The sequence below is a fragment of the Tachyglossus aculeatus genome, chromosome 13 (assembly GCF_015852505.1).
Source record: "Tachyglossus aculeatus isolate mTacAcu1 chromosome 13, mTacAcu1.pri, whole genome shotgun sequence".
Taxonomy (NCBI): Eukaryota; Metazoa; Chordata; class Mammalia; order Monotremata; family Tachyglossidae; genus Tachyglossus; species Tachyglossus aculeatus.
In genome coordinates, this window is record NC_052078.1 from 16,873,279 (window position 1) to 16,891,431 (window position 18,153).

At 44.1% G+C, this 18,153-nt stretch overlaps 1 protein-coding gene across 1 annotated transcript in view; it reads right to left on the minus strand.

Moving 5' to 3' along the window:
• SVIL (supervillin) overlaps window positions 1–18,153 on the minus strand; it is a 292,499-nt gene that overhangs the window by 177,854 nt on the left and 96,492 nt on the right. The gene's annotated exons all lie outside the window — the stretch shown is intronic.

Sequence of the window (18,153 nt, forward strand, 5' to 3'; positions counted from 1 at the left end):
CGCGCCCCCGGGCCCTTCCCCTGGGCGCGCGCCCGCGCCCCGGGTTCACCCGCCCCCACCCGCTTCCGGCCTTTTCAGGGCTCTTCTCCCCTTAAAGGGGACGGCGCATCTCCCCCTGTCCCGATTATTACCGTTGGCACATGGGGCTGAATAATTATTACTATTAATAATAGTGATAATAACAATAAAATGGGGATGGAGACTGTGAGCCCCATGTGGGCGAAGCAGCGTGGCTCAGTGGAAAGAGCCCAGGCTTTGGAGTCGGGGGTCATGGGTTCGGATCCCGGCTTCGCCCCATGTCTGCTGTGTGACCTTGGGCAAGTCACTTAACTTCTCTGAGCCTCAGTTACCTCATCTGGAAAATGGGGATTAAGACTGTGAACCCCACATGGGACAACCTGATCACTTTGTATCCCCCCCAGCGCTTAGAACAGTGCTTTGCACATAGTAAGCGCTTAACAAATGCCAACATTATTATTATTATTATTATTATGTGGGACAACCTGATGGCCTTGTATCTCCCCCAGCGCTTGGAACAGTGCTTTGCACATAGTACATCTTACCTCCTTCCCTTCCCCACAGCACCTGTATATAGGTATCTATGTTTGTACATATTTATTACTCTATTTATTTATTTTACTTGTACATATCTATCCTATTTATTTTATTTTGTTGGTATGTTTGGTTTTGTTCTCTGTGTCCCCCTTTTAGACTGTGAGCCCACTGTTGGGTAGGGACTGTCTCTATGTGTTGCCAATTTGAACTTCCCAAGCGCTTGGTACAGTGCTCTGCACATAGTAAGCGCTCAATAAATACGATTGATGATGATGATGTGTTGCCAATTTGTACTTCCCAAGCGCTTAGTACAGTGCTCTGCACATAGTAAGCGCTCAATAAATACGATTGATGATGATATTTATTACTCTATTTATTTATTTATTTATTTTACTTGTACATATCTATCCTATTTATTTTATTTTGTTGGTATGTTTGGTTTTGTCCTCTGTCTCCCCCTTTTAGACTGTGAGCCCACTGTTGGGTAGGGACTGTCTCTATGTGTTCCCAAGTTGTACTTCCCAAGCGCTTGGTACAGTGCTCTGCACATAGTAAGCGCTCAATAAATACAATTGATGATGATGATATTTATTACTCTATTTATTTATTTATTTATTTTACTTGTACATATCTATCCTATTTATTTTATTTTGTTGGTATGTTTGGTTTTGTTCTCTGTCTCCCCCTTTTAGACTGTGAGCCCACTGTTGGGTAGGGACTGTCTCTATGTGTTGCCAATTTGGACTTCCCAAGCGCTTAGTACAGTGCTCTGCACATAGTAAGCGCTCAATAAATACGATTGATGATGATGATATTTATTACTCTATTTATTTATTTTACTTGTACATATCTATTCTATTTATTTTATTTTGTTAGTATGTTTGGTTTTGTCCTCTGTCTCCCCCTTTTAGACTGTGAGCCCAATGTTGGGTAGGGACTGTCTCTATATGTTGCCCATTTGTACTTCCCAAGTGCTTAGTACAGTGCTCTGCACATAGTAAGCGCTCAATAAATATGATTGATTGATTGATCGATTGATAGTAAGCGCTTAATACATGCTATCATTATTATAGAGAAGCAGTGTGGCTGTTGGGTAGGGACTGTCTCTATATGTTGCCAATTTGTACTTCCCAAGCGCTTAGTACAGTGCTCTGCACATAGTAAGCGCTCAATAAATACGATTGATGATGATGATGATGATGGAAAGAGCCCGGGCTTTGGAGTCAGAGGTCGTGAGTTCAAATCCCGACTCCGCCAACTGTCAGCTGTGTGACTTTGTCCCCACTACACACAAACACACTCTGCCTCTCCTTCTCTTCTCCCCACCACTTTACTCGTAGTAATCATAATAATAATAATAATGGAGTTTGTTAAGCACTTACTATGTGCCAAGCAAGCTCAAAGAGCTGCGGTAATCAATCGTATTTATTGAGCGCTTACTGTGTGCAGAGCACTGTACTATGCGCTTGGGAAGTACAAGTCGGCAACACATAGAGACAGTCCCTACCCAACAGCGGGCTCACAGTCTAGAAGGGGGAGACAGACAACAAAACCAAACATACTAACAAAATAAAATAGACTAGGTATGTACAAGTAAGATAAATAAATAAATACAAGGTCATCAGGTTGTCTCACGTGCGGCTCACAATCTTAATCCCCATTTTACAGATGAATTAACTGAACAGGAGCCCCTTGGGGACAAGGGATCACCCCCTCTTCTCTACACCCCCCCCCCCCACCCCACAGCGCTTGTGTATATATTTATCATTCTATGTATTTTATTAATGATGTAAATCTATAGTTCTATTTATATTGATGCTATTGATGCCTGTCTACTTGTTTTGTTTTATCTGTCTCCCCTTTCTAGAATGTGAGCCCACTGTTGGGTAGGGATTGTCCCTATTTGTTGCCAAACTGTACTTTCCAAGGGCTTAGTACAGTGCTCTGCACAGAGTAAGTGCTCAATAAATACGACTGAATGAATATAAGAATCATGTCTGTATCTCATTTCATTATTTTTCACAGCGCTTTGCACTCTAAGCAGTTATAAACTACTATTATCGCTACACCTCTTTTGGAAAGGGAGGTGGAAGGAAAGCCATGATCTACTGCTCCCAATCCCAGAGAAGTATACAGTAAATACTGGTATACAGCCTGGAGGAAAGACCACTTGCCTAGAATTTCTTCCCGCTTCATATCCGTGAGACCAATCAATCAATCAACTGTATTTATTGATCGCTTACTGTGTGCAGAGCACTGTACTAAGCGCTTGGGAAGTACAAGTTGGCAACATATAGAGACAGTCCCTACCCAACAGTGGGCTCACAGTCTAAAAGACCACTACTCTTCCCATCTTCAAAACCCTTCTGAAATCACATCTTACCCAGGAGGCCTTCCCAGATTAATGTCATTATCCCACCCTGTTTCCTCCCTCTCCCATGCCACTTGTCTGCTGTGTGACCTTGGGCAAGTCACTTAACTTCTCTGTGCCTCAGTTACCTCATCTGTAAAATGGGGATGGAGACTGCGAGCCCCACGGGGGGACAACCTGATTACCTTGTATCTACCCCAGTGCTTAGAACAGTGCTTGGCACATAGTAAGCGCTTAACAAAAAGCGTTATTTCAGCACTTCTCCAGTGGGTTTGGGCCCTCAACCCAAATTATCATTATAATAATAATAATAATGATAGCATTTATTAAGCGCTTACTATGTGCAAAGCACTGTTCTAAGCGCTGGGGGGTTACAAGGTGATCAGGTTGTCCCATGGGGGGCTCACAGTCTTCATCCCCATTTTACAGATGAGGGAACTGAGGCCCAGAGAAGTGAAGTGACTTGCCCAAAGTCACACAGCTGACAGTTGGCGGAGCCGGGATTTGAACCCATGACCTCTGACTCCAAAGCCCGGGCTCCTTCCACTGAGCCACGCTGCTTCTCTAATAATTACTCCCCATTCTTCCCCCATCCCCGTAGCACTTATGTAGTTATCTTTAAACTCTTGCTTCCCCTACTTAAACTTTATTTTAGAGTCTGGCTTCCTGCTAGATTGTAAATTCTTTAAGGGTTTAAGAAGATCAGGTCTACCAATGCCATTGTACTCTCCTAAGTGGTTGGTACAGTGCTGTAAAAAGAGTAAGCACTCAGGAAATATCGCTTGATTGATTGCTATGTGGAAATGGTGCAGCAGAAAGACTCGAGGGAGGCACAAGGGGAAATCTAATCTTCGGCCTATCGATAATCTATTTTATTTTAGCGTCTGCCTCCCCACTTACACTGTAACCTCCTTAAGGGCAAGGGTGGGGTCTACATATTCTGATGTACTCTCCCAAAGGATCAGTACTGTAGTCTGCACACAGTAGGTGCTCACTAAATCCTACTGATTGATTCTTCAGTGTGCACATATCCCTAACAAATATCAGCAAATGCCAGAACCTTAGGAATAGCCAACATAATTTTATACAAGGCATGCAGTTATTTGAAAGACAGAAACTACAATTACTATTATTACTAGCATGATTATTAGGAGTGCTTTGTTTCCAAAGGCTCTTTAAGAGAATGAGCAACATTGCATAATGAATCTTGGAGGGCTAAAGATGGTCTGGATTTGGAAGAGATTGGGGACATTTGAGAAGGAAAAGAATACGGAAAGACTGTAAGCTCGTTGCGGGCAGAGAATTTGTCTACCAACTCTGCTACATTGTACTCTCCCAAGCACTTGGCAGCTTGGCGGAGTGGATACAGCACGGGCCTGGGAGTTGGAAGGTCATGGGTTCTAATCCCACCTCTGCCACTTGTCTGCTTTGTGACCTTAGGAAAGTCATGGCACTTCTCTGTGCCTCAGTTACCTCATCTGTAAAATGGGGAATGCGACTGTGAGCCCTCTGTGTGTCGGGGACTGTGTCCAATCTGATTTGCTTGTATCCACCCCAGCGCTTAGTACAGTGCCCGGCACAGAGTAAACACTTAACAAATACCATAGTGATTATTATTATTACAGTTCTCTGCCCACAGTAAGTGCTCGGTAAATACAACCGATGGAAGACAAGCTGATGCCTGAGTGGGCCTGACAATGAAAGTTAGCATGGGCTCTAAGGTTTTGAAAGAAATTAGGTAAAACTTCAAGGAAATCAAGCGAGGGGCAAGTAAGAGTTTCGATGAAAATTGAAAACACACACTGTAGGCCCTTCTTCTCCAGGCTACTGATGCTCACTGATATCAGCTATGTCATCACTCTGCCTAAGGATGGGACTGGTGAAATCTGGCTTCCTGGACAGATGTCAGTGGATTAAAACACTCTTTGAACTTTTTCACAAGGCGGCTGCCATTCCAGGCAGATGCATGTTCATCCTTTTTTTTTTTTTTAAATTTCCAAGAAAGGAGGTTTTACAACTCTCCTCAGCGATCTGTTCTGGTCCTGCAAGGTTAGGAGTAGGAACCAAATGCCCGAATTTCATGGGGGCGAGAGAAGCGATGGGCCCCAAGTGACTGGAGTCAAGGGAGTGAGGACCTAAATTTCACCCCATGGCTTTTGGGGCAAGGCAAGAAGAAGTAGCAAGACCACCCTCCATCCCCTTAGACGCCACCTCTTGCTCCCTGCTGGCAGATGGATGGAGAAGGAAGAGGAGAAGACAGAGAAGGAGAATGATACTACTGACACTGCTTGGCTGGTCTTTAACAGGCAACAGGAGCGGGCATGAAGCCCAACGAGGAAAAGCTGTCCCACCTGTCTACTCATCCCTACCTGATCTGTCGAGGCAACTCCGGGGAGTCCCCGGCTGTAGACCGAGGCTGGAGTTTCAGAGCCCCTGAGGTGCAGGAACCCTACATACCCTGTCTTCAAAGTACCGTGCCCAATTTCTCCCCACATTCATTCAATCGTATATATTGAGCGCTTACTGTGTGCAGAGCACTGTACCAAGCGCTTGGGCAGCACAAGTTGGCAACATACAGAGACGGTCCCTACCCAACAGCGGGCTCACAGTCTAGAAGGGGGAGACAGAGAACAAAACAAAACATATTCACAAAATAAAATAAATAGAATAAATATGTACAAATAAAATAGAGTAATAAATACATACAAACATTTATACATATATACAGGTGCTGTGGGGAGCACAGCACCCCACAGCAGCAAACCCACAATAATACTACTAATAAAATGTGATTTGTTAAAGCAGCCTGATGTAGTGATTACAGCAACGGCCTGGGAGTCAGTAGGTCATGGGTTCTAATGCCGACTCCGCCACGTCCGCTCTGTAACCTTGGGCAAGTCACTTAACTTCCTGTGCCTCAGTTCCCTCATCTTAGACTTCATTTTCAATCTCACTTCCTGGGCGAAATCGTGTTCTTTGTTCCAGTCGTGGTTTATTTCAGCAATAACAGAATTGCTACGGCGAATGAAAAGTTGCTACCACAAGTTGAAGCATCCTTCCCTACAGTCACGCAAGTTAACCATGTCCAAAGGCCCAAGTGAAATCAGTTCCTATTGATCCCCTAATCTTACATTGGTTTGGGCGGACGGGGGTCAACATGTTGTTTCAGATTAACTACATCACTGCCAAGTGGCTTGGTATATGCTGAAAGTTTTGCCCACTGGAAGGTTTTTGTTTTAACCTATTTTCAGAACTGGACTCACCTAAATCCTACCCCCTGCAATTTTAAGACCAGTTCTTCTTCTATTCACAGAGGGCTTGGAGAACAGCTGACCATTCAGCATCCTATGTACGGTTACCCTTCCTATCCCAGGAAGATCATCCTTTTTTTTCCTAAAGAGTCGGCTGCTGCAGAAAGCAGAAATTTCTTTTTTCTATTGTTATTGGTCTTTTCTTCTTAAAACTCACATGACTGTTCGCTCGAGTTCTAAACTAAGAGGAGAACCATGTTTCTTATTTATTAAGAACTGAAGCAGTAGCAGCAGAAAAACGATCCACGCAGCAGTGGGCCACTGTTCTAAAATAAGCTTTTACCTCTCTCCGTCGTCAAATATATGGCATGGAAAAGGCTTCAAGAAACCCAATCCCAGAAAATTAAAACCAATCCCTCTGCATAAACATGACATACAGTGCATCAGGGAATCTGGCTGAACAGATCATCTAACACAATCCCATAAAACCTGAAAGCCTACTATTGTGCCTGGAAACATGCGGTGGAAAGTCGCCAGGCCAACAGGAGGGACCCATTTCCAGTAAGGTCAGAGGAAGGGCCTGAGAGCTGCGTGGCTCGGGTTCATACCCTGGGAGAGGTGAGGGCCAGGGAGATGGTGAGCAGAGGAGACAGAGACAGGAGGTGGTAGCTCACATTGGAAGTGCAGAGGAAAGGTTTTCTACAGGTCAAAAATCTTGGTTTGGCCAGTAGCTTCAGAATACCTCAGCAGTCCCTGGCTGGCTAATTAGGCTTTCCCTAGCAACCGTGTCCTCTCCCTAAACATAAGCCCCGGAGATCAGATTGTTCAGGAATTTCTACATCCATCTTACCACCGGGAGGATGGAGTGGGAGGGGAAAAGAGTGACTAAGGCAAAGAAAGGGGGCAGGGGGCGCGGTAAGGTGTGGAAACTGTCAAAAGCAAATGATTCCATTCGGTGCATTTGTGTTCCCGACTTATAGACCCAGAGGGTCCTCAACTCCCCCTCCCCTCCCCATCGCCCCGACTCGCTCCCTTTGCTCTACCCCACCTCCCCACCCCGCAGCACTTATTTATATTCTATTTATTTATATTAATGCCAGCTTACTTCTGATATGTATATATCTATAATTCTATTTATTTATATTGATGCTATTGATGCCCGTTTCCTTGTTTTGATGTCTGTCTCCCCCCTTCTAGATTGTAAGCTCGTTGTGGGCAGGGATTGTCTCTCTTTATTGCTGGACTGTACTTTCCAAGCGCCTAATACAGTGCTCTGCACACAGTAAGCGCTCAATAAATGATTGAATGAATGAAAATTGCTTAAATGAAAGAAAGGGACTCTTTAAACTGCAACATTTACCTTGCATTCATTCATTCAATCGTATTTATTGAGTGATTACTGTGTACCTCTTCTTCGTGTCCCCAAATTTGAGGAAACTCTGACAATGAAAGCTTTCAAGTGGAAAGACGGCAGTGTTCTTAGTGACGAATCTGATATCTGAACTTGATGAAATTGTAGGACTTTGCGGTAAGTGACCTTCCATCCCTGAATCAGAGGAGTCTTGGAATGAAAATCAGGGATTTTCAGGGATCAGGATGAAAATGTTACCCAGTCCGTCCGCTAGCATTCAAATAATAAACTTTAGTAGAAATCTCTGACCAGGAGTTGAAATAGCTTTCCAAAAGGCAATAAGGACTTATGAGAGGCCCGCAGGGAGATGTGGATTTGGGTAAATTTTGGCCTTTCCAAAAGACCTGGAATTAAACTGAGACTGTCCAGGAAATACCCCTTGGCTCTGTCCAAGCCACTGAGTCAGACGTCACTTAATTTAAAAGATCAGTCTCCCTCACAGTGAACTGTCTGCAATTCACATCTCTGTCTGAATCTAGAGACTTTATTCGAAGCAGTGACTTTTTCAACGATGGCAATTTTTTTTTTAAGATGGAGTTCTTCTCTACAGACCCTAATCCATGAGATTTCATAATTAAAACCCCAGGGATAGAGGCAGAGGCCAAGAATTCTGCACAATCTGTAGAGCTAGCAGGCAAATGAGCAGAAGCCCACAAATCCAGGCTCTAAAGGAAACCAGTCGGCCTGTCACAAAAAAATTGGACAAATGGTGCTTTTTCGGTTGGGTTTTTATGGGAATTTGTTGGGGGCAGGGGGTCTCGGAACGTATCCGCTATAGTCAAATACCTGACTAATGATACAGTGAACGCCAGATAGGTGGAGGGAGGCATGAATAGGAAGGATAAGGAGAGAGCCATATTTTAATCTACAGTCCAGGCTGTTGGACAGTGCCCAGAATATTGTGAACCTTCCCTAAACGGTAATTAGGGCTTAAATCCTGGGTGGCCTGGCAGGTTGCCGAGCATCTGGACTTGCTGTTTCTCTCTCTGCAGTCATTAGCCCACTGTGGGCCCCTAGGGGAACAGGGACCGTGTCTGACCTGATTGTTTCATAGCTACCCCAGCGCTTAAAGCAGTGATGGTCCCAGAATAAGCACTTAACAAATACCACCATTCTGATAATGAGAGGCGGCCATCAGGCAGCACATCCCAACAGGGGGTGAAACTCCCTCCGGGTTCAGCCTGTTTATTGTGTGCCTCCTGTGGGTTCAGCACTGGACTAATAATAATAATAAATGTGGTTTCTATTAAGCACTTACTACATGCCAGACACCATACTAAGTGCTGGGGTAGATACCAAGCTAATCAGGTGGGACACAGTCTCTGTCCCACACAGGACTCACAGTCGTAATCCCCATTTTACAGATGAGATACCTGAGGCGAAGTGAAGTGACTAGTTCAAGGTCACATGGCTGACAAGCAACTCCCAGATCCGTGCTTTATCCACTAGGCCATGCTGCTTGGTAGGCATGTTCCCTGCCCACAGGGAGCTACCGAACTAGAGGAGGAGCTTCCAGGCTCCAGGCAGGCCAATTGGGTCTGGATCCCCCAGGTGTTTGCGTTGATGTTGCCTTTGGGCAGGGAAGAGAATGGGCATTGGGGGAGGCCAAGATGAAGCAGAAATGGGCTGGAACTGCCGTGTTCCCCCTGTCTCCCCTCTCCCTCCCAGCCTCCCTAAAGGAGCTCATCTAAATCCAAAAATTTGAAGAGAACCAGGCTTCCTTGAGGTCTACAAAGAGAAGAGCAGCATCCAAATGACACGAGGTTTCCAGCTCCTTGACGGTGAACATAAATCATGTTGGACCTCATGGGCTCTTGGATCTGGAGATCTTTCCTGTAAGAGCTACCACTCGCTGTTTCTAGGGGACCTGGCATGGAGGAACCGGGAAATATGCCCTCAGCTGCCTTTGGAGATGCCTGGTACTAAAATAAAAATTAAAAAAACAGGTGTGGGAGCCTGAATATTAATGGCTGAAGTCAGATGCCTGGCTGAGTTAGTCATGGAATTCACAAATTCCTACATCTCTAATAGTATTGGATGTCTAATGTGAACCAGGTTAGGCCTGGCCAAAGCCAGCACAGTCTGGATGGCTGCAGTTAGTATGCTTGATTTTTATCCCTTTTCTAAAGCACAGGTACATAAGACTAGGGACGGTGCTTCACAGCAAACTATTGGTCATTAAGCCTAATTTTCCCACTGCTTTGAAAGCATTTAAGGCTAGGTACTTGGGAATGGGTAGGCAAAGTTGTAAGCCAAGACACAGCAGTGACCATATGACCATTAGCAACACCATAACTGGGTCAGCTCCATGGTCTCTCCCATTCAGTGTTCTGCCTCTAACAGTAGCAACTGGATTTTTGAGGGAAGTGAATTGGTTGACATTCATTCTAATGTTTAGGAATTAACCATCTAACATCCTTCACTTTTTTTTTATGGTACTTACCAAGTGCTTACTATGTGCCAAACACCGTCCTAAGTGCTATGATAAATACACAATAAGCAATTTGGACCCAGTCCCTACCCTACCCGGGGCTCACAGTCTAAGTAGGAGGGATTAAGACCATCAGTTTACAGATGAGGAAACTGAGGCACAGAGAAGTTAAGTAACTTGCCCAAGGTCACCCAGCACACAGGTGGCAGATCTTGGATTAGAACCCTGGTCCTCTGACTCTAAGGGTCGTGGTCTTTCCAATTGGCCACACTGCTTTCCCCCTTCATCCCTAACTAGATCCTCTGGCAACTCATTTATGGACTTCTTGCTAATCCCGGTCCTGCCACGTGTCTACTGTGTAACCTTGGGCAAGGCACTTAACTGCTCTGTGCCTCAGTTTTCTCATTTGTAAAATGGGGATTAAATCCCTGCTCTCCCTCCCGCTTAAGCTGTGGGCCTGATGAGGGACAGGGGTCCTGTCTGACCTGACTGTCTTGTATCTAACCCAGTCCATAGTATTGTGCTTGGCCCATAGTAAGCACTTAACAAATACCTCCATTAATCAATCTTGCCAAACTCCTCTTGCTATTTTCAGCTGTACATCTTCCCGTGATAACAAATTCCATCAAATTCAAACATACTTAATATTCCTTTATGTTTGTTTTGTGGCTACCACCTTCAAGCTATGTGATTGTCACCTCACCACCATCAATGACATTTACCACGTGCTTACTATGTGCAGTGCGTTGTACTAAGTGCTTAGGAGACTACAATAGAGCAGGATGAAATATCAGGATAACTACAGAAGATGAGCATAATACATAAATGCTGAGGTTAGCTGTTGAGTTGACATGCCTTGGGGTGTCAAGAATGAATTGGAGAAGGCATCTTGCAAAAGGTAGGACTGTTAAGGAAGGCTTTGAAGGATTTTGTGGGATTTAGTGAATAATAATTCTACATTCACCCTGCTCACCCTGTCCACACCCATCGTGATTCTGTAGCTGTAAATCGTGTGCCCTCTCAACTGTTGTGTTTCCAGGCTGCCACGTCTCGGTACTAATTCATTCATTCATTCATTCATTCAATCGTATTTATTGAGAGCCTACTGTGTGCAGAGCACTGTACTAAGCACTTGGGAAGTACAAACTGGCAACATATAGAGACGGTCCTTATTCAATAACGGGCTCACAGTTTTGGTATTTGTGTGAACTGCTGTGTGCCAAGCACTGAAGTAGATACAGTATGATCTGATCAGACACAGTCCCTGTCCCACGTGGGGAGAAGCAGCGTTGTTCAGTGGAAAGAGCCCAGGCTTTGGAGTCAGAGGTCACGGGTTCAAATTCCGGCTCTGCCAATTGTCAGCTGTGTGACTTTGGGCAAGTCACTTCACTTCTCTGTGCCTCGGTTACCTCATCTGTAAAATGGGGATTAAGACCGTGAGCCCCATGTGGGGCAACCTGATCACCTTGTATCCCCCCAGTGTTTAGAACAGTGCTTTGCACATAGTAAGCGCTTAACAAATACCATCATCATTATTATTATAAGGGAGAGGGAAAACAGATAGTGAATCCCCATTTTACAGGTGAGGAAAGTGAGGCAAAGAGAAGACCAGAGATTTATCCTAGGTCACTCATTAGAACAAGTTCTCCTGATTCCTAGTCCTGAGCTGTTTCCATTAGGCCATGTTGCTTTTTGGCCTTCTTAGTCTAGCCTCACAATCCATCCTTCAGTCAATACCCCTAGATCATCTTGGTTGCCTTGTTGTATTTTTTTCCAGCTCTCTTACAACTCCTTCACTGCCTGCAGTCCCTCAGGTGAACTCTCACACCCTCCAAAATGGGAAACAGTTGAGCTCATCAGGATTTTGCATTTCCCAAGTACTTTCTCATCTGCAAACTGCTCTTAAATCACTTATTTGCCCGGCCCCCACAAATCCCACAAGCAGCAGGTGGAAGGCAGCATCCTTTTTTATAATCCAAAAGAGAAATTAAAGCCATGAAACCCTTGCTTAAGTAACTTAACCCAGGAACCCAGGCAAGCTGGGTGCAGCTTAACAGACATCAGTTTTTGAGCCATTGCGGCACGCTGCTTGGCCGCAGAGAGAGTCCAGCATGGATTAGTAATGAGTAGTGAACACTGTCAGTTTTCACTCGGGACAGGCAAGGAGGAGTGCACTTAAATTCTAGCCAGAAAGAGTCAAGTTAGATGATACAAAGGATCTGGGCAAATGGCTGTCTTGAGGAGCCCTTCAACCCTAGAAATCTACATAAACTTGATTCTTCCTGGTGAAAGGGGAAATGAGGCACATTAGTGAGGCACACCCCTTGATACCCTGCTTGATTCAGCTGGCATCTTCCTTGAACTGTAGAAGCAGTGTGATTTGATGGAAAGAGAACAGGACGGGGAGGCAGGAGCCCCAGGTTATAATCCTGGTTCTGCCTCTTTGCTGCTGAATGACTTTGGGAAGGTCACAACTTCTCTATGCCTCAGTTTCCTCATCTCTAAAATGGACGTTCAATACCTGTTTTCCCTTTTCCTCAGACCGTGAGCCCCACATGGGGGAGGGACTGTGTCTGATAATGGTCAGCCCCTATCAATGTATATGTGCTTGGCACATAGTAAGCACTTAGCAAATACCACAATAAAAACCCAAACCTGGTTTTTTTTACAATAACAATGCCAAGTGTGCTCTCTTTGAACTAGTTGCACGGAGAATTCTGGTTGGCAATCAGTGGCACTTACTGAGCACTTACTGTGTGCAGAACACTATCCTAAACACTTGGAAGAGTGCAATGGTTCAAGTAGATATGATCCTAACCCCCAAGGAGTTTACAATCTAGCAAGGGACCACAGCTTGGCAACCTCAGATCACATTAACTTACATTGGAGAGAACTGAGGGCTAGAGCGTCTGAGTGGCAGTGTGAGACTATGTCCCTGACATTTATCTTATAAAGAAAAACAAAAATAACATGGCCTAGTATTTTTCTCAACTCTCAGAATGCCTCCATTTTTCCGACCTCACCATGAAAACTGAGAGCTCACCTCCTCCAGGAGGCCTTCCCAGACTGAGCCCCCCTTTTCCTCTCCTCCTCCCCATCCCCCCTGCCCTACCTCCTTCCCCTCTCCACAGCACTTACATATATTTATATAGATTTATTACTCTATTTATTTTACTTGTACATATTTACTACTCTATTTTGTTAATCATGTGCATATAGTTATAATTCTATTTATTCTGACGGTTTTGACACCTGTCTACATGTTTTGTTTTCTGTCTCCCCTTTCTAGACTGTGCACCCGTTGTTGGGTAGGGACCATCTCTATATGTTGCCGTCTTGTACTTCCCAAGTGCTTAGTACAGTGCTCCGCACACAATAAGTGCTCAATAAATATGATTGAATGAATGAATGAATGAAATCCAATGGTGAAATCAATGTAAGGATGGTTTCCTCTTCCGTGGCAGTGCCTAGGGGGACAATAAGTGCCACATAGAGGGGATAAAAACCTCAAGAGCTCAAGCTGAATCCTAGACAGAACAACAGGAGGGGATCCTTTGGACTCCAGAGGCACAGGACCAGGGAGAGATGAGGCAGCAGTCACTAATTTATTTATGAGTTCCTGGAGCTGATCCAGTGTAATTATGGGGCTGGACTCCAGATCAGATTCACTTGACACATGAGAAAGTGCATGGAAAAAACAGTAAGAATAAACTGATAATAAACTTTTCTGCCCCCGCCGGCAAAAGAGAGAGGGGCTGCTGAGGACAAGTGCTCAGTGAACCTTCTCGGTAATGAGTCCATGTGAGAAATCCCCTTTGTGCTTTTCTCCTCTTTTCCCTGGTTGTGTTTGGGTCTTATGCAGATCTGTCATGAAGAGGAGAGCAACAGTGAAATTCTGATCCAATAGATTCTGGGATAAGATCCAGATAATTTCAGTGTCATGGCTTTAATCACTCACTAAAAGCAGTGTAAAACAAAAGTTATGCAAAACCACACCAAAAAGCATGGGATCTCAGTGACTTCTAAAGTGAACCCGTCATTTTGTTCTAAAGAAGGATGTCTTTGGCAAATGCATTTGTGTACAAAATGACATTTTTATTAGATCTTTTCACTTAGCTTTGGAGAAAATGCCCTAAACTCAGCCAGAGGCCAAATAATTTGTTTTAAAATGACTGTCTTGGGGGAAAAAAAACTGCATTCAAAAGTCCTAACCCCTTAATTTTAATTCTTGACTGTTACTTCACTTCCTGATTGTAATTTATATGACTGAACTGTGTCGATGTTGTCCACATCTAAACCACCTCAGAGCAAAGGCTCTAACACCGAAATTGTAACATGAGCAGAAGCTGCCAGGTGCCCCGACAGGCAGACTGTCGTGGCAGCCTGCAGTTTTTATTTTTCAGTTGGCATGGGAAACAGTTCAGACTTTCATGAGGCCTTGGATTAGCATTTGGCTTGCTCCCTCTTTCTCTCAGCACCTGCCTCATTAGTGATCCTAGTTAGTGTCATGGGTAGAGATGAGGCGCGTAGACTGGGAAGACAGCAATGGATTAGCCAACATGTGTATGGATTTCTCACATCCCTGAGTCATCCCCTCTTGTTTGGGTTTGGATTTTGACTCCCTGCTCTTGTTTGTTATCTTGATTGGTTTCTCCCCTTGACACTGTAAGTACAGCTGTTGTTGGGATACTACTCGGTGTTAGCATACACAGTCAACTAAAGTGCCACAGGGATTTATTTAAAAAGGTTTTCCAACGCGTTCATGGTTTCCTAATCTGTTCATGTATAGCCTTTGATATTACAGACGCAAGTGGTATTATGCGAGGGAGAGTGTTGGGAAAAACTGTAAACATTTACCTCAGAAACACCACTTCTGATTTCATGCTTAGGAGGGGAGTGAGAGAGAGGGTGGAGGGAGGGAAAAGGAGAGGGAGGGAGTATATGGTCTAGTACAGAATTTGGCAACAAATGGTCATTCAGGATGTCCAACCTATAGGGCCTAATCCGTCCCTTAGTCTACTCTGTACCACAGCCACCCGCTTTTCCTGATCTTCCAGGCTGACATGAGAATTCACTAATCCCCTCCACATCCTCAACCCTGTTGCAGCCCTGATGGGGTCCAGTTTGGGGCTTCACGATTCGAAAGGATGTGGAAAATTTGGAGATGGTAAAGAGGAACGCAGGAGAGGAAAATACTCATAAAAGGGGGTGAAAAGGTGGGGAAAGCTAAAGACTGAAGATCCCTTTGTCTATCAATCACTGGTCTTTGAAGAGAACAAGAGAATGGAGTTGGCAGACTGGATCCCAGCCCTCAAGGAGTAGACAATCTAGTGGGGAAGCTGATAATCTTGACCGAGCAAGGAGAAGGCTGAAGAGTGAACTGAAAACAGATTTCAAGTCCCAGAGGAATGTTATGATTGAGACAGCCATGACTTTGTTCTCTGGTTCTGGAGCAGGACAGCAGAGATCCAAACAGCACAATACATCTTTGACTTTTATGTGTTTTGAGGGCCAATGAACTGCACTGGGGGACAGTTTTACCACACATTAGTGTCGTGTGGTAAACTGAATTTTATAACACGATCTCTGCCCTCAAGGAGATGGCAATCTAACAGGGAGACAGAAATAATTTTATAGATAGGAGAAAGGAGAGCCTGAAATATATATGAAAACCAATTGCATAAAGAGTAGACTATGGGAATCGATAGGAACAAAAGTTCTATGAGAGACCGTGAATGCATAAGTGTTGAGGTTGGGCAAACTCACTGAGGTGGTAGTTCTATCAATCAGTAGCATTTATTAAGCACTTACAGTGCAGAGCACTGTACTGAGTGCTGTGGTGGGGGGGAGTATAATACAATACAGGTAACAGACTCCATCCCTTCCCTCAAGGAGTTTACAGTCTAGTGGGGAAAGAATACAGAAGGATATTAACCAGGGAAAGCCTCCTGAAGGAGATGGGATTTCAGAAGGGCTTTGAAAATGGGGAGAGTTGTGGTCTCGTGTATACTGATTTAGTATCCAATTCTGGGTAATTTGGGTTAAAAAAAAACAAACCTCTACATCAGACTTTGGTTCAGAAAACAACCCCCCTTTTATAACATTATTCTTAAGGGAAAATGTATTCCTACTTACAATACTTTGACAATCTTTTCAGGAACCAACTGGGCCATAAGCCTGAGTGCCCCCTGCAAATCCTACAGTTCTGTTCTGATAGCAGACGTTACCCATTCGGAAGAAGGGGTAAAGTAAAGGAGGTTGCAATGGAAGGGTTAAGAAGGACTTGAGCTGCTTGGTGAATTAATCTCTTAAGTCTTGGGGGACTGTAATGGAATTTACTGGAAACAGTATCCTATCTTCTAACTATCCCCTGCACAAAATGTTATTTTTTAAATTTTACTCTCTTCTTTCTTGTCTTCAAAGTTGTCTTCCTGATGCTTTTTCCATTTATTCTCTACAGAATCCATGTTCTCCAAATGTATCTCCTGGAAGGTTTACTTGAATCCTTCTAGTTACTTTGAGAGCAGAGTATCTGGCTATTAGCCCAGAGAGATCTTTGAGGTCTGAAAAAGTTCTGAAAAAATATAAAATTCTGCATACTTTAATCCCTAACCCTCAACAAACAGAATCATTTAGAAATCATAACTTTCTCTATCTTCCAGAAGGGCCCCTGCTCTGGCCAATGCTATTATTTAACTCTGACAGTTTTAAGGTAATATGATGCTGACCAGGAGAGAGGCAAAAGTGTCTGACTGGAATAAATATAGATCTTTACATTTGGCTCTTTGAGTATTAGATTTCCAGAGAATGGCCTCAAATGACAAGAATCATATGATGATCGCTTTGGAAACTTTTACCTGAGTCTGCCATTAAATAGAATTTGCAATTATGCTAAATTTAGCCTTGGGCTGTGCCTATCCCAAATCATTTTTTATTATTGGCTTTACTATCCATAAGCACTCCCAAGATGGTAGCCACTTTGGAGAGATGAAGGTGGTATTTATACACAAGGTGACAAGACCAGACAAATAACCCCAATTGCCTGGGGAACGGAAATTAGAAATTTCCACATCTCCCAAATTGGTAGATTCTTGACCTGCTCAGGCTTGAAGAAGAATAACTGTGGTATTAGCTAAGCATTTACTATGTGTCAAGCACTGTACTAAGTGCTGGAATAGATAGAATCCTCATTCAGGTAGAATAGGATAGGATATGAATAGGACAGAATCGAATCAGACACATAGCCAAGGAGGAGGAAGACAGATATTTAATCCCCATTTTACAGATGAGGAAATGGTGATATGGCTGGAATCGCTTTACTTAATGGGCTCAGAATAGAAGAGGGCAGAGACTGACCTATCTGTTACTCTTCCCAAGCATCTAGTATAGTGCTCTGCTTGCAGGAATGAATGAATGAATGAAACACACACCCACAATGACACATGTGCTCACACCCCTCCCCAAAGACCAAGCCCAACAAACGCATAGGGAGAAAATGTCCTTCCAGTTACAGGAATAAGTTGGCAGGATGGAGAAGACTCCGTGATAAGCAGTGGGAGCAGCAGCAGCTGCACAGTTTACCAGGAGTGAGAGGAAATGCAATTTTAATGTTCTCATTTAGCTTCCTGACCACTGGAGCAGAGAAGAAGAGGATTTAAGAAGGTGAAAGGCAAGGAGCAATTAGCAGGGCTTGGCCAGATCCTATATTCTTTTTACCTATGCTGCAATCAGCCCGTGGGCAACTGGTTCTAAAAATATTTTTTTTTAATATAAATGTCTGCTCTTTTTTTCTTTTGTGTCCTTTGCTTCATATCTCCAGGTAAGCCTGAATCTCCCCAGCCATGGGAGGGGAATAGGAGGAGAAGACGATGGGCTTGCACGTATGCGAAGCAATGTGTCCTAATGAATGGGAAGAGTGATGGTTTGGGAGTCAGAGGACCTGGATGCTAATCCTGGCTCTGCTACTTGCTTGCTGTGTGACCTTGGGCTATTCATTTACCTTCTCTGGGCCTCAGTTTCTTCATCTGTAAAAGGGGGATTAAATAACTATTCTCCCTCTAACTTAAACCGTGAGCCCCATGGGGGAACAGGGGCTGTGTCTGACCTGATTATAATAATAATAATAATAATGATG